A 23544-nucleotide genomic window follows, 5' to 3' on the forward strand; every position below is an offset into this window, starting at 1 on the left:
AGGCAGGTTCTGTTTTGTGATTTAAAAAAAATTGGGTAGGTATATGGACAGGAAAGGAATGGAGGGTTATGGGCTGAGTGCAGGTAGGTGGGACTAGGTGAGAGTAAGCATTCGGCACGGACTAGAAGGGCCGAGATGTCCTGTTTCCGTGCTGTAATTGTTATATGGTTATATTACATAGTTATAGTGCTTTGGCAATGTGTAATTCATAACTTGGGTCTCTGCAGGGGAGAGGGAGAACAGACAACCTCAGGGAGTGATTGTGCTTGTGAGGAGATTGATGACGCAGTCGTGTGGTCTGTGAGGTGGCAAGATGCTGGCTTTGCTTCTACTGAAGGCTAAGTTGTAGTATTCCTGTGGGAGTGTTTGGTGAAGTTGAAGGTATCCATGGATTTAGGTAGTGAAATCAACTAAGATTGCAGGTAGGTGCAGCAGTGAACCAGATAACCTGGCAAAGTGAGGGACAGTAGTGTAGAGCCAAAGGTAACCAAAAATGAGAAGAGCATTGGGTGAGGTGATGAGGAGGAATTTGATGGATCTCACAGTGCTCTCCAATGCTCGTGTGCACAGGCCATTAGCAGCTCCAACCATCCCAGACCCCAAAGGACATCCGCCAATGGCCATGATGCAGAAGGGGTGAAAGACTGGCTCAGTCAGAAGTCCAAGCAGTACACACGGAGTCCAGTCCTAAACATGGCTGCTGCTCCAAAATCCACCAGAGCCTCCCGAGTACATAGAACCATCGGGGTGTAAGGGAGAACAGAGAGGATGAGTTGGGCTAAGGGTGCTGGAATGAGAGGCCAGGGGCAGCTTACCAGATGGAAGGACAATCATCTCTACCAGGCAGTGTCCTTTCCCAGATGCAGGGGGCATTTGATGTGTGGATGATCAATGGCTCCGCAGTAAGCGCACAAGTTGTTTCTCCCCCGATGCTCACCCTCTTGGTGGGGGCAACATGGGAGCAAATTCTAACTATAGGGGTTCTGGTGGCATTGCCGATGAGAACCGTGCTGCCTGGAGTGGTTCTAGGAATGGAACTGGGGTTCTGGGTGGTGATCCAGAGGCTCATTCCATAAGATGCTAGTCAGTGCAGAGGGCCAGAAAGATGCGATTTTCGAGGTCAGGGGGTATCTCCCAGCTAGACAGCTTATCTTTCAAATGTCCCAAGATGCCGTGTTAGTGATGGGCCAGCACTGCTTCTGCATCCCGTTCATACTCTGGCCACAAGGACCCTGAATTCCAGAATGTAATCCAACACCACACGTGAGCCTGGGCCTAGGCTAAGTATCCAATCCACTGCCACCTTCATGTTTCCAGATGTCAAAAACTAGACGTACCTCAGTGGTAAATTCAATGTATTTATTTCAAAAGGTGATTTAATTCGCTCAGTTAGGGGTGGCCTAGGTCAGAACTCACCCAGTCAAGAAAGAGATGAGAAATGAGAAATGACTCAGTTTGTAGGATACAGAGATGGCTGGAGTTCAAAGTGTAAGATGCATTGTGACAGAAAATTGTGGCATCAGGTTGGGGATTCATTGAAGTGTTCGGGCACCAGAATCTGGGGCTCTGAGGGAGGAGGTTGACTGGTGTTGGGTGGTGAGTTGGTTGAGAGTGGCGAGCAGATGGTTTCCTGCTGCTTGTGGATTGTGTACTCACGTTGGCGGACAACTTCCTTCAGGCGAGCAAACTCTGCTGGGTCATTCACTGTTTCACCCATCCTGTCAAGGCATATAGAGGAGGTCTGATCTCACAGAGATGAATTAGCAGTGAGCGATAACTTTAATAATAACTCCAAGGTAACAATCCCTGAGAGGCCTCAAAAGAGAGAACAGACACTGAACATAATTAGGCAAGAAGGTATCCGAAGGCTAGGAGCAACTATTTGAAGCTGGCCAGTTCCATGAATAAACAAGGACTGTGGATGAGAGCTGGGTTTAAATAGGCTGCAGGTGATGAGTTAGAAACAACTGGCAAGCAATTCCTGTTAACTAGATGGAGATTGGGAGGTAGCTGCCTGTGCAGGTAAAACACTATGGTCATATGCACCCTACATGACTAGTCATCTGCTGTTGGTCTGCTAGAGTGCCCATGAGTAGCAATGGACTGCAGGTGGTGAAAATAAGGCCCTGCCCAGGAGCTACCCTGCTCACAGAAATAATTTGAAAATGTCATTAAAAGGTAACATTTAGATAAAACTACATTCAACATGGAAAATAACTTTAAACATTTGTATGAATTAAAATAGAATACCTTCCTTTATTGAGTCATACAGCACAGGGACAGACCTTGGGCTCAACTGATCAAAGCTGATCAAGACTGAGATCAAACCATTGCCATTTGTCCTTGTTTGGCCCATATCCCTCTAAACCTTCCTGATTCATGGACCTATCCACGTGCCTTTAAAATGTTATCAAAGTACCTCTGATACCTCATTCCACATATTGTGCAACTTCTGAATAGCTCCCCCTTGGGTTTTTGTTATATTTCTCCACTCTCACCCTTAGTCTATGTCCTCTATTTCTTGATTCCACAAACTAGGAAAAAACCTGTGCATAGTCACCCAATCTTTGCTCCTCATGAGTTTATGCAATTTTCACTAAGATCATCCCTCATTCTCCTATGGTTCAATGAAAGAAGTCCCAACTTGTTCACTCTCTCTCAAAAGCTCAGTCCCTGAAGTCCCTGTAATACCATTGTAAATCTTCTCTTGACACTTTCAAGTTGCTAGCATCTTTCTTACAGCAGGGCAAGCTAAACTGAGTACAACATTCCAAACATGGCCTCACCAACATCTTGTACCAACTCCAACGTAACATTTCCGTCTTCTATTTTCAATGCCATGACTGATGAAGGCCCGAATACCAAAAGCCTTCTCACCAACTAGTCTACCTGCAACGCGGCTTTCAGGGAATCATGTACTTATGCTCCTAGTTCCATCGGTTCTACCTCACATTCTGGACTCTTTACATGCCCAGGGGTACTTGATGGTTCAGGGCCTTTACTCCCTTTTAGAAGAATGGGGGGGGGCTGCGCAATCTCATTAAAACCTATCAAATATTGGCAAGCTCGGAAAGAGTGCATGTGGAGGACAGTGGAGAACAGAGAGCACAGCCTCAGAATACAAAGATGTCACTAGAACATAGGTGAAGGGGAATTTCTTTAGCCAGTGGGCGGTGAATCTGTGGAATTCATTGCCACAGAGAGCTGTGAAGGCAAATGTCTTTAGGTGTGTTTAAAATGAAGGTTGATAGTTTCTTGATTATTAAGGGCGTCAAAGGTTACAGAGAGAAGGCAGGACAATGGGGTTGACCGAAATAACAAATCAGTCATGATGGAATGGCAGAGCATAGTTGATGGGCCAAATGGCCTAATTCTGCTCCTATATCTTATGGTTTATCATTCATCCTACCGTTATTTGTCTTCTGAAAATGCAAAACCTTGCATTTATCTGAAGTAAACTCTGCATTCAAGATCCGGATTCAAGTTTGTATGTCATTTCCTGTACAGAAGTGTAAAGGAGAATGAAATAGTTGTTACTCCAGATTCAGTGCAGCAAAAAAGGCACAAAAGATAAAGACCATAACAATAGTAAAAAACATAATAAATATAAGTACATAAGATAGCTTACATACATCGATTCATTTGATGCTCATAAACTGCTGCTAGGCTATACATAAGATGATTTACAGGAAATAATAAAGTAGTGGTGGAGTTAGTGGATGAAGGTGTTGATCAGCCTTACTGCTTGAGGGAAGTAACTGTTTATGAATCTGGTGGCCCTGGATGCTACATAGCTTCCTCCCTGATGGGAGTGGGACAAACAGTCCATGAGCAGGGTGAGTGAAATTAACCTACTCTTGAAACTTGCAGAGTTCATGCAGGTAAAATAGTGGCATCCATGGTGTTCCCACCTTGACTGGCATAAAGCAGATGAATGAGATACAAAACTTGTCTGACCCCTCATCTCAACATGTTCTAGAGCCACCATTAGGCTGGGCATTGAATTCTGAATTGTTGTGGGAAGTCAGCTGAGCCATCTACTGACCTGAATAAATCCTGTGGCTCCTCACTATCGTGCACAGGCATGGATAGCTTGGATGTTAGCATAATCTGCACCAGTGTTCACTGTGGGACAGGTCTGTTCCTGTGGAGAAACACTAGCATGTCAACAGAAACTTCTACCGCATATCATACTTCCTTACAATATGGAAATTGTTACAGTCCAGTCCAGTTCAGCTCAAAAAATAATCCCAGTCCTCCACTACACACTGAAACCCATTCTCTCCACCTTCCCTTCATAACAAATAATTGAAAATAGGAACAGGAGGAAGGCACATGGTCCCCTAAGCCTGCTTCATCTCCGTCTGTGCCAGTTTCTCACCGCCCTGAATTCCGTGATTTTTCTTCTCCTTAAGTGCTCCCAGTGTCTGAAGTTGCGGGTTATTGGCACCAGTATTGGGGAAGGACAGAACAGTTCCAATAAGATGGTCTATTCTGGAGCCAAGGTCCAGGGGAAATCAGGTAACTAGGACTGTTGATAAGGTTTTGAACTAAATAGTAATGGGTGGATTCAACAGCTTAGAAAAGTATGAATAAAATATGAATAAAGTATGAATAAAGAATAAGACAAAAAGTTTAGAAAGGGATAAGAATTTAATTTCAGATAACTTGGACACAAAATTGAAAATACAGGTAGTGAATAGAAGACTGAAGGTGTCATGTTTGAATGCATGCAGTATAGTAAGGTAGATGATCTTGTAGCACAATTAGAAATTGGCAGGTATGATGTGGGCATCATAAGGTCATGATTGAAAGAAGGTCACAACTGAGAACTTAACACTCAAGGATACACATTGTATTGAAAGGACAGGAAGGTGGATTGAGGAAATGGGGTGACTTTGTTGGTAAAACATGAAATCAAATTCTTAGAAAGAACTGAAGATGTAGAATCCTTGTGGGTAGTGTTAAGAAATGGCAGCATAAGAAGACCCTGATGGGAGTTACATAAGGCCTCCAAATAGATGCAAGGATGTGGGGTACAAATTACAATACAATACAATACAGAAAAGGCATGTAAAAGGAGTAATGTAACAATTGTCATGGGGGATTTCAATAAACAAGGAGATTGTGGAAATCAGGTTGGTGCTGGATCCCAGGAAAAGGAATCTGTAGAATGCATACTGGACTGTTTTTTTAGAGCATCTTGTGGTCAAACCCATTAAGGAAAAGGTAATTCTGGATTGGTTGTTGTATAATGAACCAGAGTTGATCGGGACCTTAAAGCAGTGCAACCAGTGATCATAATATGATAGAATTCCTCCTTTGTATTCTTGCTGCTTCTTTTATCCAGTCCTGATGCAGGGACTTGGCCCAAAATGTTAACTATTTATTTCTCTCCTTAGATGCTGCCTGACCTGAGTTCTCCCAGCATTATGTGTATATTACTCTGGATCTCCAGCATCTGCTGAATCTCTTGTAGTTCTGATTGAATTCACCCTGCAATTTAAGAGGAAGAAGTTAAAATCAGATGTATCAGTGTTATAATGAAGTAAAAGAACTACAAAGACTGAGAGAGGAGTTGATGTGCAGGGGCCACTAAAAGGGATGATGGTAGAGCTGCAATGGCTGGAGTTCCTGTTCGGAATTCAGAAGATAAAGGATCTGTACATCCCAAAGAAGAAGTCTTCTAACTGGAAGGCGAGGCAACTGTGGCTAATGAGGGAAGTCAAATACAGCATAAACACAAAAGAGAGAGCATTAAGTATAGCAAAAAATAGTAGAAAACTAGAGGATTGGGAAGCTTTTATAAGCCAACAGAAGGCAACCAAAAAAGCATTGAGAGAAGCAATGAAATATGAAACTAAGCTAGTCAATATTTGAAAAGAGGATAGCAAATGTTTTTCAGATATTATGAGAGTAAAAGAGAAGAAAGAGTGGCATCAGAGCATTGGAAAATTAGGCTGGAGAGTTAGTAATGAGGTACAAATAAATGGTGGATGAACTGAATAAGTACTTTGTGTAATTTTCACTGTGGAAGACACTAGCAGTATACCAGAAAGTCAAGAGATTCATGGGCTAGAAGTGATTGTAGCTGTAATTACTATGAAAAAGGTACTTGGGAAGATGAGAGTTCTGAAGGTAGATAGGTCACTTGGATCTGATGGACTACATCCCAAGGTTCTGAAAGAGGTAGCTGAAGAGATTGTGGATACATTGAGTGCCATGGTAGCGTAATGGTTAGCACAACACTATTACAGGTTGGGGTGTTGGAGTTCGGAATTCAATTCTGACATCATCTGTAAGGAGTCTGTACATTCCATGCAGCAACCCCCCCCCCCCAAACCCGTGGAATGCACATTTTTTCTCCAGGTACTTTGGTTTCCCCCTACTGTTCAAAGATGTACAGGTAAGTGGGTTAATCAATCATTGTATATTGTCCCATAATTAGGCTAGGGTTAAATTGGGGTTTGGGCAGCATGCCTCAAAGAGTTGGAAGGGCCTGCACTGACTGAAGGTTAAAGGAGTGGAGGGCAGGGAAGCCTCATTGAAAACTACTGGATTATTGAAAAACCAAGATAGAGTGTACCTGCAGAAGATATTTCCAATCTGGAGAATGTCTAGAAGCAGAGAGCACAGCCTCAGAATAGAGGGACATCCCTTTATAACAGCAATAAGGAGGAATTTCTTTAGCCATCTGTGGAGTTCATTGTTATTGACTAGTTTGTAGTCTATCCACTTCAAGCTTTGATGTGTCGTTCATTACTAGATGCCCTACTGTACATCACTATTATAACATGTAGTCATCATTAGTTCATTAAGTTCATTAACATGTTGTCATCTTGTCATGTCATCATGTCATCTTGAACCAGTCTGGCCATTCTCTGACCTCTCTTATCAACAAGGCATTTTCACCCTCAGAACTGCTGCTCACTGAATGTTTTTCACTCCATTCTCTGTAAACTCTGTGTTGGATATGCAGTCCAGGGCCAAGGGGTCTTTTTCCCAAGCTCAATACTACCTGTGATCTTCTAGAAATCAAAGGGTTGTTTCGGAGTAACTTAGACTTCCAACCAATATTCATTGTTTAGCTTCTAGCCAGTTTTCAGTCCTTAATGTAAATGGAAAGCATTATTCAACTTGAAATTAAAACAAGCACTATCTAGAGAGTAGCTTTGCAAACAAGCTCTGTTTATAGCATCCTTTCGTAATACTCAAAGGTGCAGAATAAGACAATGTTTTTTTTTATTTGGCTTGTTTCAAAACAGACAAGATGACTATTTGCTTAGTTCAAGGAAGCTTGCAGACCAGATGGACAATATCACTTACATATCAATGTTTGATCTATTAATGTTGGCAGTTTTATGCACTCAAGAAAGTTAGGCTTACAGAGTTAATTGTGAATTGTGAAGATTAGACTGGGGTATATGTCTCCAAGATGCTTTTAGACTTTTTGTGTTAAAAGTGTGTCTGAGGAAATATCCTGTGCGTGTGAAGTCATACAAGTGGGAAAGAAACTTTATAAATATAGAAAGCAGTTGAGGCTTATCAGGAAATGAGTAAGGAACATTATTAATGAGTGGTAGAATTTGAGAGGAATTGATGAAAACGTGGGAAGAATTGAAATGAGATGAATGTAATAGGTGCTTGGTGATGGTCTTATCTAAATCCACTAATGACAAAGGTGTTCTGAAAGGCACACTTTGATGGTGTATGACCATTATTCTGGATGTTAAGGGATTAAAGAAAATGGAAGAGAATTGGGAAATGGCGGCCATTTTTTGTTGAATGACAGAGCAGTTTCAAAGTCCTGAATGATTACTTCTGCTCCATTTTCTTAGGTTGTTGTGTCAAGTAATTCTGGATATATTTGGTCATAAAATTTTTATAATTTATCTCAATTATTCAGAGCAAGCTCACTGCTAGCATGGTGGTGGAACTTAAATGCTTTGCTGTTCTATTTTCTGGCAACAGTTTTAGCTTAGGATGAGGCCTTGCTAAATGCCAGGGACAAGACTAAGCACAGGCTCGGTAGTGATTAAGAACAGCATCCACACTTGGCAGCTTCAAGCTCACGCAGTGAATTTGACATTTTCATATTCCCTGGTGTTAAGAAAAACTCGTATAAAATATTGTCATATTATATAGCACCTTGTAACCAATGAATTTTTAAGCTATGATCACTGTTATTATGCAGGCAAATCCAGCAGCCAGTTTATGTTCTGTAAAGTTCCAGACTAAATTAATAGATAAGCAAATCTTACCATGCTTCTTCTAAAGAGCATAGAGGATCTCAGAGACATTATTCTATCTACACTGCATGATCTATTAAATTGATTTTGACACATTGTGTATTCACCAGAGAAAATGCCATTGTTTGTTTCCATTTTATTTTGAAAAAGATAGCAGCAAAATGAAAAGCAAAAATATTGCCAATGGCCATCTGAATGACTAGCCATTTGCTTTCATGAATGCAAGAGCTTGCTCCATTAGCCATCCCTGCAGATCCACTGAGCTTCACGGCAGACTGCAGTTCTGGTAAGTGGTTGTAAGCAGCACAGATAGTTGTCCACTCTACTGTCGTCACCTGTCCTTCAATTGTTTTGTTCATAGTATCAGATGATTGCACAGGACTTCTGTTTGTTGACTGTAGCCAACCATTACAATGTCTTGAAGGCTTTTCCAGCCAATGAATTACTTTAGAAGCAGAGGCTGTACTGTAATTTAGAAATCCTGTCAGAGAGTTTTGTGCACAGCCAGAAGGCACAAAAAATCTGTTACAGTTCTGGTGTCTGAGGGATACTACTGGCGAAAAGGACTTCAAAAGTGCCATAGGATTTTGTTTTTTAAATGTACACCTTTGTGGGCTGATGGATTTGGTTTTATTTCTGACCTGAACTCAGTCAATGCTCAATCAATCAATTGAGTGTTTCCTCTGAGCTGCGCTGATGTATCAGAAAATCATAGAAATGTACAGGACATGAGCAGTTCCTTCAGCCCACCAAATCCACACTGACCATCAAACATTTCTACATTAACTCATTTTTCTTCTTCCCACATTCTCCTTAACTTCTTCCAGATTTTATGATGCACCTACACTCTAGGGGCAATTTACAGAGCTCAATTAACCTACTAACCCACATACCTTTGTGATTTGTGTGGAGGTGGAGTGGGGTGTGTATAAAGCAATTGGAGCACCTGAAGGAAACCATGTGATCACAGAGAGAATGGGCAAACTCAGTTGTGACAGAGCCCTGAGGTCAGGGTTGAATCCGGGAATCAGGCCTGTGAGGCCATGGCTCTACTGGTTGTGCCTGATGAAGTTTTATTCTCAAGTATTCAGATCAGGACTTGACACCAATGCTCAGGGGCACATAAAGCTGTCAACTGAGTCATGTTTAATATCTCAGCTTGGGATCTGTGAGACCAAAGATCCCAGCTGGAATTCCTGTCACTTTGTGGCTCATTTTACTAAAATATTCCAACCCCTTGGGTTAAGAATTCTTTGATACAATGAGCAAAATTAAGGAAATGGCTCAAGGTGGTGTGAACAGCTGACTTTTTTTCTTTTATGGGAGTTGGAAAACGCTGACAAGACCAACAAATTCCAAAGTTCAAATTAATTACCAATGTATACCATATACAACCTTGTGATTCATCTTTTTGCAGGCATTCATAAAACAAAGAAACACTATAGAGTTCACTAAAAACAGATACAGAAGTTTGCAACATATCCAATTTACAAAAGAGGACAAATTGTAAATTGGAAAAAAAAGTAGTGAGAAAGACATGGAACATGAAGTGTAGCACTTACAATCTATACCTCACTTCTGATATGTTTTGAGTATGACTAGAGTCACCTCACTCCATTATTTCCTCATCTTAAGCCACCTAATTTGGTTATATTTTATTGGAGGTACAGCAGTTAATACTATTGACTAACACACAAAATGCTGGGAGAATAAGGCAGTATCTCTGGAAATGAATAGACAGTTGACGCTTTGGGCTGCAACCTACATCCGGTTTTGATGAAAGGTCTCCGACTGAAACATCGACTGCATATTCCTTTCCATAGATACTGCCTTACCTGCTGTGTTCCTTCAGCATTTTGTGTGTATTACTCTATATCTCCAGCATCAGCAGAATCTCGTTGTTTATAGTACTGTTGCCTCACTGCTTCAATAACAAAGGTTTCATCCTATTAGCAGGTGCCATCTGTCCAGAGGTGGCACATTCTCCTGCTGGGGTTTCCTCCCAATTCCCAAATGCAGAGGATGGTGAATCTCTGATATTCTCTTACCTAGATATTTGAAGATGCGAGATGATCGAAAATAATTAAATAGAGGGAGATACATTTTTGAAAAATTTTGGAATTAACAATGAGAAACTGGTACAGGGGAGGAGATGAAGCCAGGGGCAGATTAGGCATGGCAATATTGAAAGGCAGGCCAACCTTGTGAGGTCAGGTGGTTTAATCCTGTACCTATTTCCTTGTGATCTTAGAATTCAATCTAACAGCAAGGGCACTTTGTTAAAATAAAGGAAGCATGGTTCAGTAGCACAGCTACAATCCAGTCTGATGGATATTCACTTCCTTGACCAGTGGGCGCCTTTGTTTTCTGTGAAGCTTGCTTTCTAAACACTGTAGCTACCAGTCGTAAGATAAAACAATTCTAAGTAAACTTCTAATGAACAGTTGTTTGACTTCTGGTCATATAGAGGAGTCAGTCTTCATTTTTAAAAAATGTTGATGGAGATCAGTAATCAATTTGAAGTTAAAAACCAGTCTTTAGAACAACTTTGCAAACAAGCTCTGTACATAGCAGACACTCTGTCTATGAGAACTTGAATATAGCTCACTTCACTTTCTTTATTGCTACTGAGAGTCTAGTATTTAATTTGGCTTGTTTCAAACAGACAAGATGATTTTAAGTTGTTTAATTCAAGGAATCTTGCAGACCAGATGAATAAAAACACTTAGCATTTAAAAGCAGAGCTATTAATGTTGGAAGGTGTATGTACTCAAGGAAGTTAGTTTTACAGCATAAGCTGAGAATTATGTCTCCAGAAAGCTTTTAGACCATTTGTGTTAAAAGGGTATCTGAGGAAATATCATATATATGTGAAATCACCCAAGCAGCCAAGAAACTGTAAAAATGGAGAGAGTAGTTCAGGCTTATTAGGAATGGGGTAAGGAACAGTTAGAAACATGAAAGAAACATGGGTGAACTACAACCCTTTCCTCTGGCTTTGATTTCCGTGACAGACAGGCAGTTCATCTGCATTATTGGTATGTCTTTTTAGTTTATCGGAAATGAACCTCTGTTTGGCAAATCTTTTGTAAAATAGTTTGTAATTTGGAAATGTTCAACATAAAAATCTTTTGTGAGACTTAAATGTATTTTAAGAATGTTGTTTGAATTTAAATGTGTATTTGTACTTTAGAGCGAGTACTCATGACTATTTATATCCAACAGGGCTTACTGTCCTTGTCTGAGTTTAGAATTTCATGGTCAGCAAACTATCTCACCAGGTTCAATCCTGATATCTCGCACCTTCTGTCTGTAATGTGCATGTTCTCCTATGCATTGGGCCAGGTACTCCAATGTTGTCCTAAATTCAAAACATGTCTGACTTGGGAGCTTAATTGATTTCTGCAGATTGTCATAAGAGTGTTGGTGATTTCTAGGCCTGTCTTCTTTTGTTCATACTCAATAGACTTTGATAGTTGTGACTAAATCAATGGGTATGGCTTAGCCGTCTGTCTTTTTTTTTGTTTCTTCCTTCAGTGGTCAGATTTTTGTTTCTCTATCAGTGATTGATTTAGTGGATTGAAGGGCCTGTTTGCACATTGCATCATTCCAAAAATTTTGTGTTACCTTCTCAAGGGCAATTTGGGTGGTAATTAATTAGGTACCTGTTCTGTCAGTGGCAAAATTTTAAGCACCCTTATGTGCAATGAGGAACTCTAAAAAGATGTATCTCCATTATAATTAGATGCATTCTAAAACAAATTTACCAACATAATATTCCTTGTCCCCTTTTATCCAGTTTACTATTTCCCAGCAAGACCCAATGAGTCAGCAAAGAATTGTATTTCCCCAGATATACTAGCTATTGATTACAAGCTGCTAGTCTAATTGGAAGATAAACTAGTGCATTCACTATGTTCCCCTTTGTGGTTCCAATTGATTGTAAATTTCACAAACTAATTGGGTGAAAGTGTAAGTACGTTTGCTAAAACAAAAACCGTTACAAAAATAGATGACTCATAATCTCTAATTTACTATTCAATAATTATGAGAAGGTTGGTCATATGAATTATCAAAAGCTCCAAGGTTGGCTGGGGTAATCTATACTTTCTCAGCCAGGTTACCCATAAATGTCAAATTGACTTGTGAACTAAATTAGTGATCAAGATGAGAGAGTTGAACCAACATATGCTGAGAGAAAGAGTGATATGAAGCTACAGCCAAAAACATGTGCTGATTGAACAGATTGCAGGCAAAGCCAAGGAGGTTGTGATTAAGTGTAGATTATCTCTTGCTGTAGCTTCCTAGTGACAAGGGATAAAGAAGAAAAAGATGGGGAAGCACATTGTTGAGGTCACGCTGTGGGATAATTGGAGGCAATACTTAACATTAAGAGGCCAAATAACTCAATATTGGTGTGGATTATTTATCACTAAATGTAATTGGTGTCTTGTTGTGCACATAGCATGTAATGAGTTTAGCCTTTTGTTTGTACGGTTCTCTACATGTAATGAGCTGTTGTCCATAGCATGCGGGAATAAGGCCATTCCCTGTTGCAATTGATGTCTCCCTCTGAAACTCATTCACCACAATGAAAATACCATGTAATGTGTTTTCCTGTACAGGTAAATTCATGTAAGCAGGGGAGTCATCGACTACCTGGAGTCGGAGGAGAACTGGCTGGGCTCAGTCACAGGTGTAGCAAAGCTTCAGTGGGTGCTTTAGTTGTGGCCCTGCCCATAAGTATCACTCACCCACACCCTTGGGGCAATTATTTGCAGTGGTCAATTAATGTACCAACCCATATAGCTTTTGGACATGGAGTCACAAAAAGATTTGTTGAGGGTGGTGCTCTTACAGAAAAATCTGAAAGATTAAGGGAAGAAAATCAAAGGTAGCTCATCCTCCCAATCTATCAAGAACCTTGTTACTTTTTTGATTTGTCCAAAGAGCATTTGATCCTGAGGCTGGTATTTTCTGACGTAGAAGTGGAATGCGGCAGAAATCTGACACGGGAGGGCCAATTAGAGAGATAAAACATGGGAAATAGCCACTTAGACTCAACAAGTCTAAACCATCCATTTACATGAGTCATTCATAAATCCCAGATTGTGTTCTCCATGTATTCTAATCAACTTCTCCAAACTCTACCATTCACCTAGGTACTGAGAGTAATTTACCCACTAACCTGCACGTCTTTGGAATATGAGAGAAATCTGGATCACCCAGAGGAAACCCACACAGTCACAGGGAGAACGTGCAAGCTCCACATATAGTGTCCATCGTCAAGACTGAACTCAGATCCCTAGTGCTGTGAGGCAGCAGCTCTCCATGGTGCTATACTAAATTTCAGGCAGTAAGACCAGATTCTGATCTTTCCTGATGCTGCGCCCTCTGGTCCCTTTTCTCTGGACATAAAAGATCATTGCCTTGTGTGCAATTACATAGGAGAAATGAAAATCTTACCTGCAGCAGTAAAGAGTCATAGAGAAGTACAGCACAGAAACAGGCCTTTCAGCCCATCTAGTCCATGCCAAAACTATCTAAACTGCCTACTCCCATTGACCTGCACCTGGACCACAGATCTCCATTCTCTTACCATCCATGTACCTCTCCAAACTTCTCAATCAAACTCGCATGCACCACCTGTGCTGGCAGCTTATTCCACGCTCACACGACCCTCTGAGTGAAGTTTCCTTTCATGTTCCCCTTAAACTTCTACCTTCCATCTTTAACTCATGACCTCTGGTTGTAGTTCCACCCAACTTCAGTGAGAAAAGCCTGCTTGCATTAGCCCTATTTATACCCCTCATAGTTTTGTATACCCCTCCTTTCTTCTCAATCTTCTACATTCTAAGGAATATAGTCCTGGCCTATTCAATCCTTTCTTATAATGCAGGTTGTCTAGACCTGGCAACATCCTTGTAAATTTTCTCTGTACTCTTTCAACCTTGTCTCCATCTTTCCTGTAGGAAGTTGACCTAAACTACAAACAATACTCCAAAATAGGCCTTACCAATGTCTTGTACAACTTCAAGATAACATCCCATTTCCTATACTCAATACATTGATTTATGAAGGCCAATGTGCCAAAAGCTTTCTTTATGACCCTATCTATCTGTGACACCACTTCCAACAAATTATGGACCTGTATTTCCAGATCCCTTTGTTCTACCCCATTCTTCAGTGCCCTACTGTTCACTGTGTAAGACCTACCATGGTTGGTCCTTCTGAAGTGCAAAACCTCACACTTTACTGAATTAAATTCAATCTGCCATTTTTGGCCCATTTTTCCAGCTGATGCAGATACCACATCCTTCCTCGCAATCCACTAACCCACCAATCTTAGTGTCGTCCATAAATTTGCTGGTCTAGTTAACTACATTATCATCCAGATCATTGATACAGTTGACAGACAGGGTGATCCAGAACCCAGCACTGATCCCTGCGGTACACTACTAGTCACAGGCCCCCAGTCGGGGAGACAACCATCTTCTACCATTCTCTGGCTTCTCCCATAAAGCCAATGTCTAATCCAATTCACTGCCTCATCTTGAATGCCAAGCAACTGAACCTTCTTGACTAGCTTCTCATGCAGAACCTTGTCAAATGCCTTGGCATGCAGGCAATATCCACTACCTTGCCTTCATCCACTTTCCTGTTAGTTTGGTCAAAAACTCTATAAGAGTTAGACTTGCCACACAAAGCAATGCTGACTATCCTTACTCATCCATGTCTATCCTAGTACTTATCTATCTGGTCCTTTAGACTGCCTTTCAATTATTTTCCCACAATTTATTTCAGACTCACCAGACTATAATTTCCTGGTTTATGTTTAGAGCCTCTTTTAAACAACATTGGCTATTCTCCAATCCTCTGGTACTTCTCCTGTCACTGAGGATGATTCATATATCTCTGCTAGGGCCCTGGCAATTTTTGCATTTACCTCCTATATGGGTCCAAGGGAACACAAGCTCTGGGGATTTATCCATCCTGATTTTCCTCAGGATAACAAACACCCTTCCTCTGTAATTTGTACAGGTAAGTAGCAGTCACAAGAAAAACATAAATTAATAACTTAAGTTATACAAAATTAGTTCAAATAGAACAAAACATGTAGTGCAAAGTGGCCAAAGTGGTCATAGCATTGCTATACAGGGGCACTGATTAGGGTTCTGCAGGCTGGATCAAGAACCAAATCACTGAAGGCAAGTTCACGAAACTGGTAGTGTGGGATTTCAGTTTTGCGTACCTCCTGCCTGATGGTAGAAGATGGTGTTGTCTGAATGGTGGGGATCTTTGATGATGGATGCTGCCTTCTTGATGAAGAGACTCCATGTAATTATTTTCAATGGTGAAGAGGGATCTGCCTGTGATGTGTAGAGCTGAGCCCAGTGCTGGAGTAGCTCCTGAGATTACTCATGGATGTCAGACACAAAGGCATAGAGTATCATAGTCAGTTCATCTTCTGTGTTCAAATTCTTACATGAGGCACCACACAAATGGCACCAGACAGACTGGTGTGGTCTCCCTTACAGCAGCACTTTAGCATGTATCTTATGGATGATTGGATTTCTAGGCCAGCGAGTTTAATTATAGCTGTGGTTGAGGGTCTTATTAAGCAAATTAAAGCTGGGTTGCAGTTGGTTGAAAATAATTAAGATTAAAATTAAAATAAGCAAGAGAGCTCTAAACATGAAAATAATAACTACTCATTAGAGGCTAATGAGGAATGAACTAGGAGCAGGGAGATCTGGGGAAGAATTTTGTCAGTTAAATCTTAATTAAAACAGTTTTAAATGCCTAATTATCTGAGCAATAGTTAAAATTATTCTCACAAATATTTTATTAAAAATAAGCAGCTTAAGACTACTTAAATCTAATTCTGTATGGAAAAAAAAGTTGCATGGGTCTTTGTAACTGAATCATAGCATTGCTGAAGGAAGATTCCTGTATTTCTAGCAACTTGGATTACGGTAATTGAAATGGAAATCTCAGGTTTCTTGTAAATTCTCACAGAGCACCTGAACACAGAATTACCCTTAATAACTTTTATGGGTGAAATAGTTAATTTTCAATCATAATAATAATTTATTGAATAATGGATCTCCCATGTCCTTCTTCACGGCTTCAAAAAAACATTAAAATGGGTCAGTCACTTAACTCAATTAGATATAAATGAATTAACATCTCTCAGGCTCTGCTGTGATGCAATTAGAGATGTGATGCAATTGCCATGTAATGCAATTAGAAACCACTGAACAGCATCAGAAATAGAGCACATCTATATTTTACATCATGCTATCACAATAGTTTTAGAAAATTTAGTGTGCCCAACTGAATTATCAAATAATTGCACATTAATTTAACATGTATCAATTGATATTAATTGTTTATTACTAGTAATGACACAAATAAAACAAACTATTAAGATGCAGACACCAAGGCACCTCTTTAATGGTTTGATTGACTTTCGGTATCTGTTGAATTGCAGAGTTAAATACTGTACACGAGTCTGTAAAATGTCCATTTCCTCCATTCTACATTTCTGAAGTTTATTACAGTAATTCATGTAATCTGAAGTCCTCATTTGTGAATATATTTAGTTCTAACAAGTTGTGATGGTAATAATTCAAAATCAAGCCTGGATTCTAATTAGCAGGCACGCAAGCTCTGTGGAAAGGGCTACAATTAATGATTGGCTGCAGTCCTTGATCCATTTCTCTGAATTTCTGATATAGATTAATGGAACTTCACAAACTTGTTCATTTTGTGAATGCCCTCTGCATTCTCACTGTATCTTTCCCTATTTACCACATGACCTTGCCTTTCATGCCTGGTATCATCTTTGCACCTTCTCTTTATTTTGGGGTTAAAAAAATTGCTCATGTTTTGTGGCATTTTGTGTTTAAGCTGTTGGCATTTTCCAAAGTGTCAAGTCTGTAACTTTACGTACGTAAGTGCATGTGAACACAGGGTAATGAATTTAGTGTCTACTTCTCAACCTCTAACTGCAATGTATGCAATGGCTCCCCTTAGCTCTACTTATGGACTGATAACTTATCTGTGCACATAGATCTGTTGTTTACGCATGCACATTGATCTGCTGCCTCTCTCTCTCGCTGCAATGCAAATACACCAGTTAAAACCTCACCTCCTTTTATTTATTTGTACTTTTATTTATTTGATATGTCATTGCACAGACACAACAAATTGGCAACAAGTATGAACCTGAATGTCAGTGAATATCACCAACTGCACCGACAGTTACAGGATGACAGACTTCGGAGGAAGGGAGAGAGACAGAGAGGAAAGAGTGATTCAGCACGGAGAAGACTGTCACGGGTGTGAACAAAATGACGCGTGAGTAAAAGTGCGTAGTGAAAGATGCACAACTAGCAAAGTTAGAGTAAAAATAACGTGACGATCACCTTAGTTGGGAAAGTTGACAAATTTGGTAGCACTAATGAGGACTGGGAATTGTATATTGAGAGGGTTGAGCTGTATTGTAATGTGAATGACATGAATAAGGAACAGAAGCTTCTTATCTGAAAGGGTGCTAAAATGTATAGGCTCTTATACAATTTAGTAATTCCAGCAAAGCCAGCAAGCAAGACATTCGACAAAACTTTTACAGTTTTACAAAATCAGTTGAGCCCCAAATTGCTGATAAAAGCTGAAAGATTTAGATTTAACAGAAGGAGCCAGTCAAAGGATGAAAGCATTTCTGAACACATTGCAGAACTGCGCAAACTTTCCCTGTACTGGGACTTTAGAGTTGGACTTTCTGATGCATTAAGGGACAGGCTTGTATGTGGCATGCATAGTCAAAAGAGTCTATTGTAGAAAGAGACCTAACCTTAGAACTGGCATTGACCATATAGACAATATCATAAGAGACTGCAGCAAAGGATGCAGTAGAACTATAGAAAAAGAGTTTAGAATGTGAAGTACACAAAACGTCCCTGAGTAATGCAAAAAGCCAAAAAAGGCAAATCCTCCCATGATGTAATTGACTATTGGTTCAAAGTAAAAGCTTGCAGAGTCACAGACAGGGTCACAGAGACAGAGAGAGTGTGTAAATTAGACAAAAAGCAGACCCAAAATGAAAAAAGCACACAGAATAAAAAATGCTAAACACAAAACCAAACAAATGCATGAAGTGACTCAGTGCACAATGGATCAGACAACATGGAGTCAGACAAAGGTGAGCTGTCATACCTAGAATTACTGAAGCAGATCTCTAAATCATCTAGATCACAGTAGATATGTCTGGTGTAAAACTGATAATGGAGCTGGATACAGGGTCACTGTTGTCTATAAATTCAGAGGTTGACTACAACAAACCTTCAAGAAGTCCATTAAAGCGATGGACAAGGAGGACATTTCTCAACAGCACAAGGTGGACAACTTCCTTTTCATGTATCAGAACTCTGTTCATGCAACAACTGTTATGTACCCATGGCACGTGACAGTGGTGTACTTGTCATGTGACAGGTGTTGAAGCTATACTGGACTTGAGGTAATGGTCTTGTGATGGTGGAGTGACGTCATTTTCCCGCCAGTAGAGGTCATGTGACAGTTTTTTTACAGGGTATAAAGGGAGGACCCCTCCCTGTGAGGAGGGGCAGTTCGTGGCTGGATTTGCCATTTTGACTTCATGCCACTGCGTGATCTAATATTATGACGCAGTTTAGTTGAAAGATGGAGTTTTAATTAATGCCTAAAGTTTAAAAGGCCATTGCCAGCAGTTTCTTTATAATACTGCTAGTTAAAAATCAGTGGAGAGTGAAGATCGGAGTTCGGGAGTTAAAAGATCGAGGGAAGTCGATTTCCATGGTGAAACAGGTTCGACCTTGTTTGATCCTCATTTGGAAGGAATTCGTTGACTGTCCCCATGTTAATCCCTGTGAATAGCAGAAAGGATTGGGAACAGTTTTGTAAAGGAAAGGTCAGTGCCTTTAAGCCGTTTCATTTTCCATCTTCGTAAATTCTTCATGGGAAAAGTAGTTCGACTGGGAACCGCAGCAACATGATGTGAAAGAGAATTTAAATTGTCTTAAAAGTCTCTCCCTTAAATGGACTGTAAGCATTTTGAACTTTTGCAATACTAGTTTGAAGAACTGTTTTTGCAACACCACTTTAAGAACTGTTTGAGCTTCATTACTTTAAGAACTGTTTAAGCAGCTGACTTCCGGTTACGTGAGTGGTTTGTTTATTTTTGGGGGTTTGTTTTTCAGTATTTAATAAATGTTTTATTTGTTATAAAAACCCCTGCCTCACTCATACATTTATTGTTGCTGAATCCGTAACACAACAAATTAAACACCTGCAATGCTGTTCATGAGCAGGAACATAATATCTCACATGGACCTCCTGAAACCAGATTTGTAGAGGTAAGTGCAGAGTAAGTGCACCAGGTTGCCAAGTAAATCAACAAAGGAACGTCAAGGTTGGACAGGAAGTCCTGGCACATGATTATCGAGAAGACAAGTGGACACCCAGTAGGATAGCTACAAGAACTGGATGCACACAGTGGATGTTGGAGATCATACCAGATACTAGATGCTCAGCAGAGGAACACACCTGAGCTGACTGATTCCAATAAGATGAACACATTACAGCCACTGGACTTGCCTCTCAGTGATGATCACATCAGTAATAGTGACATGACACCTGCAACATAGAAAGTTGTCTTTGACCTGTCAAATATGATGCTTTCCACGGGTCCAGAGGCACTATCCTGAAAGAAACAGAGTGTCACCCAAAAGGCTGAGTTTCTAGTATAGTGAAGTTAGCTATGAACTGCTATTGTGAAAGCAGGTCAGTTGCATATGGTTTGGTGAATATGGAGAAGTTGAATGTTTTGTTACATATACAGTTTTATGTCACATTAATTCCAAGGTGAGGAAGTGTAATGTATGGGTCTATTTCTTTCAGAGCAATGACTCCCCTTAGCAATATGTATGGACTGAAAACTTACCTATGCTCATTGATCTGTTGTCTGCACATGCATATTGACCTCTCTCTCTCCCTCTCTGGAATGAGAATACACCAGTTAAAACATCACCTCCCATGAGCGTGTTTTTATTTACTTGTTATGTAGTTGCACAGACACAATATTAACCTGCATTTGAAACAGCATTTACCTTTCTCTGAATGGAAAGAAAGGCTTGAAAGGAACTATTGTAGTCATTCTACAAGGAATAGTTTATTGAATGAATTGAATTTGGTTAAATGATTTTAAAGTTTAAGAGACCCTTACAACTTTCAAATTATTTGTGTTTTAGTTCTTACCTATTTTAAATGACTATTTTGAGCATTTATGGTTAATTATACAAAGTTTTGGATGTTTATGACTTTCAGATACATTCATAAGTTATGATATGTTTGCCTGTGGGTGTGTGTTATTTGCTGAGAGTCAGGGCAGGAGTTGTTCTGCCTTTTACAAAGTAATAGCATTTACTTGAAGTCATACAGCATGGACACAGATCTCACAGTCAAACTGGTCTACGTCGACCAAGATTCCCACCTGTGCTGGTCCCATTTGTCCATATTTGGCCAATATCCCTCTCTAATCCTTTCCTCTCCTTGTATCAAGTGACTTATAGTTAATGCTCAACCACTTCCTTTCGGCATCTTATTCCATATATGGACCACCCTCTTGATGAATAAATTTCTCCTAAAGTTCCTCTTCCATTGCTCCCATCTCACCCTAAACCGATGAACTGTAGTTCTTTATTCCTCAATCCTGGGAAAAAGACTGTGTGCATTTACTTTGCCTATGCCCCTCATAATTATATAAACCTCTATAATATCACCCCTCATTTTCCTCTGCTCAGCCCCTCTCCGTAACTCAGTCCTGTGAGTCCCGTCAGCATCATGTGCAATGCTCTGTCATCACTCAGAACCCTGCTATTGAGATCCAGCTTCCAATACAGAGCAGGGTGATACCTGGAGCTGTGCAAGAGTTAAGTTTGGGCAAACTAAAGCACATGAATCAGTTACAATCCTCGCCAGGCTAAGTTGGGACCCATATTCTAAATGAGGCCTAAACTATGATTTGTGTGGATATCATGGGATATATTTGTATAGCCTTCATCCCACAAGCCCTAATGTTTTCTTTAATTACAGCTTTACAGACTTCCTACTTGTAAATCAGACTCAGGTTTTTTGTCATTGTCATATGTCATGAAATGTGTTGCTTTGCAGGAGCAGTACAGTGATTAATCTTTTTCTCTCCAGTCCTGATGAAGAGTCTCAGCTGGAAACGTCGACTGTACTCTTTTCAATAGATGCTGCCTGGCCTGCTGAGTTCCTCCAGCATTTTGAGTGTGTTGCAAGGTATTATTAAATAAGTAATGCAACAATAATGAGGCAGTGTTTATGGGATGGTTCATTGTCTGTCCAGAAATCTGTTGGTGGAGGGGAAGAAGCTGTTCCTAAATGTTGAGTTTGTGTCTTCAAGCTCCTGAATTTCTTCTCTAGAAAGACTTCTACCTTAAAACTTCTTTTGCTTCTCCGGAAGTTTTCCTACTTAAATGTTTTGCAAATATACCCTTTATTCTTTGTCTCAAAATACAGCATGAGACACTCTTCACACTGAAGTAACTTGAAATTCTGCCGGACAACACGTTAGTGTAGCAAGTTGAATCACTACATCACAGTTCAACATGGTCTTTGGTGATGTATGTGGTGGAGGTTGTACATTCTCCTTCTAACTCTACCATTTCCTCCAGTGCTCCAGCATGCCAAAGCTGTTTGTAGATTAGTCGGCCACTGTAAACTATCCCTACCGTGTAAGTTAGCAGTAGAATTTGTGGGGGTGGGGGGGGGGGGGATGGATTTGATGAGAATGGTGGGAGAGTAATTATAACTGTACAAGTCATTGGCAAGGTTGAGGGGACAGTTTTCATGCTGTATTGTTGACTTTAAGAAAGATAGTTGCAGCCATAGAATGAAAATATTAGTTCAAGTTCAAGTTCAATTCAATTCAACCATATATGAATATAGCCAAATGAAACAGCATTCCTCCAGGACCAAGGTGCAAAACATATTACCGATAGTATATAGCGCATATGGTTATGATAGCAGAAAATATACAGTCACAAACAAAATATAGCCCAGGTCCCTGAATGGCATGGTCTTTAGAATAACGGTCCATGGGATGTTGTCCTGGTCCAGCTTGTTCTTCCAGCCAGCAAATACGAGAGAGCAGCACCAAACAAACACTAAAGGGCAGGACTGATGGGAGGGGCGAACTGCAAACCAACCTGTCCACAGAGGCCTTTGCTTTCTTACACACTGCCTTGGTTTCTCCTCTCCTGGGCGGCTGGAACAGGCAACCTTGCAGCCTGAGGATCTATTCCTTACTACAACCGAAGCAACACAGTTCCCCCGCCATCAATCCTTCCAACGAATCAGTGAACCAGACTTATAGGATTCTACATTACCAATGTCCAACAGTTGCTTGCAATCACAAGAAAAACATGCGAGACAATCACTCTCACTTTTTTTTGTACCCACACCACCTCAGCACAAGACCTGTACGCAACAACTGCAGGCACAGCACAACAACAGTCCAGCTCCATTGCAATTGACCAACCCGTTGATGGGATAGACCTGCAGTCCCTAATGCTCTTGATAACCAGCAGCGTCTTTCAATTGTAAAAGAGACATAAAGAACAAACAATTACACCTTTAGTTGGAACCAGAGTGTCTAGTGCGTGCCACATTCTTCCCAAAAATCTAAAATATTTGCCATATAACACATTGTAATGGTCAAGATATTGTGTTCAGAGAGGCCCTTATACAAAAAAAAGGAAGAATAACTCTGTAACATAAATGTTTCAATGGAGATTTTTTAAACAGTGTTCTAAAATCCACAGTTTGCGTTCTTGTTATCCAGATAAGGCCAGGCATATTCTTTCAGGAAATTGATGGACATGTCATGCTGGCTGGGATAGAGATAAGGAACACGGAGACCTTGGTGTCAATACCTTCAGAGGGATAAGAAAGTCCTGTCAGTTAAGATGATGGCTTATCTGAAATAGTTGTATGAACCGGACATATCAGGACCAGTTGAGTGATGCCTGGAATGAGGAACACTCATGATTACATCAAGGATGAGTCAATTAGAGTAGTTGTTTATCAATGGTCTAAAGTAATTAGTACAGGAAACAATCTGAAAACTCCTTTGAATAGGAGATTTAGGTTTATGAGCAAACTTCAGAAAAACACACTGCTAACTGAATGCTTTGAAGCTGGCTCCTTAATATTGCCTTGGCTAGTCCCT

The 23544-nt window shown here is 40.3% G+C and overlaps 1 pseudogene; it reads left to right on the forward strand.

The window, feature by feature from the left end:
- LOC132403366 (nuclear transport factor 2-like) overlaps positions 1–23544 on the forward strand; it is a 61312-nt pseudogene that overhangs the window by 13902 nt on the left and 23866 nt on the right.

This window comes from Hypanus sabinus, chromosome 13 (assembly GCF_030144855.1).
Source record: "Hypanus sabinus isolate sHypSab1 chromosome 13, sHypSab1.hap1, whole genome shotgun sequence".
Lineage (NCBI taxonomy): Eukaryota > Metazoa > Chordata > Chondrichthyes > Myliobatiformes > Dasyatidae > Hypanus > Hypanus sabinus.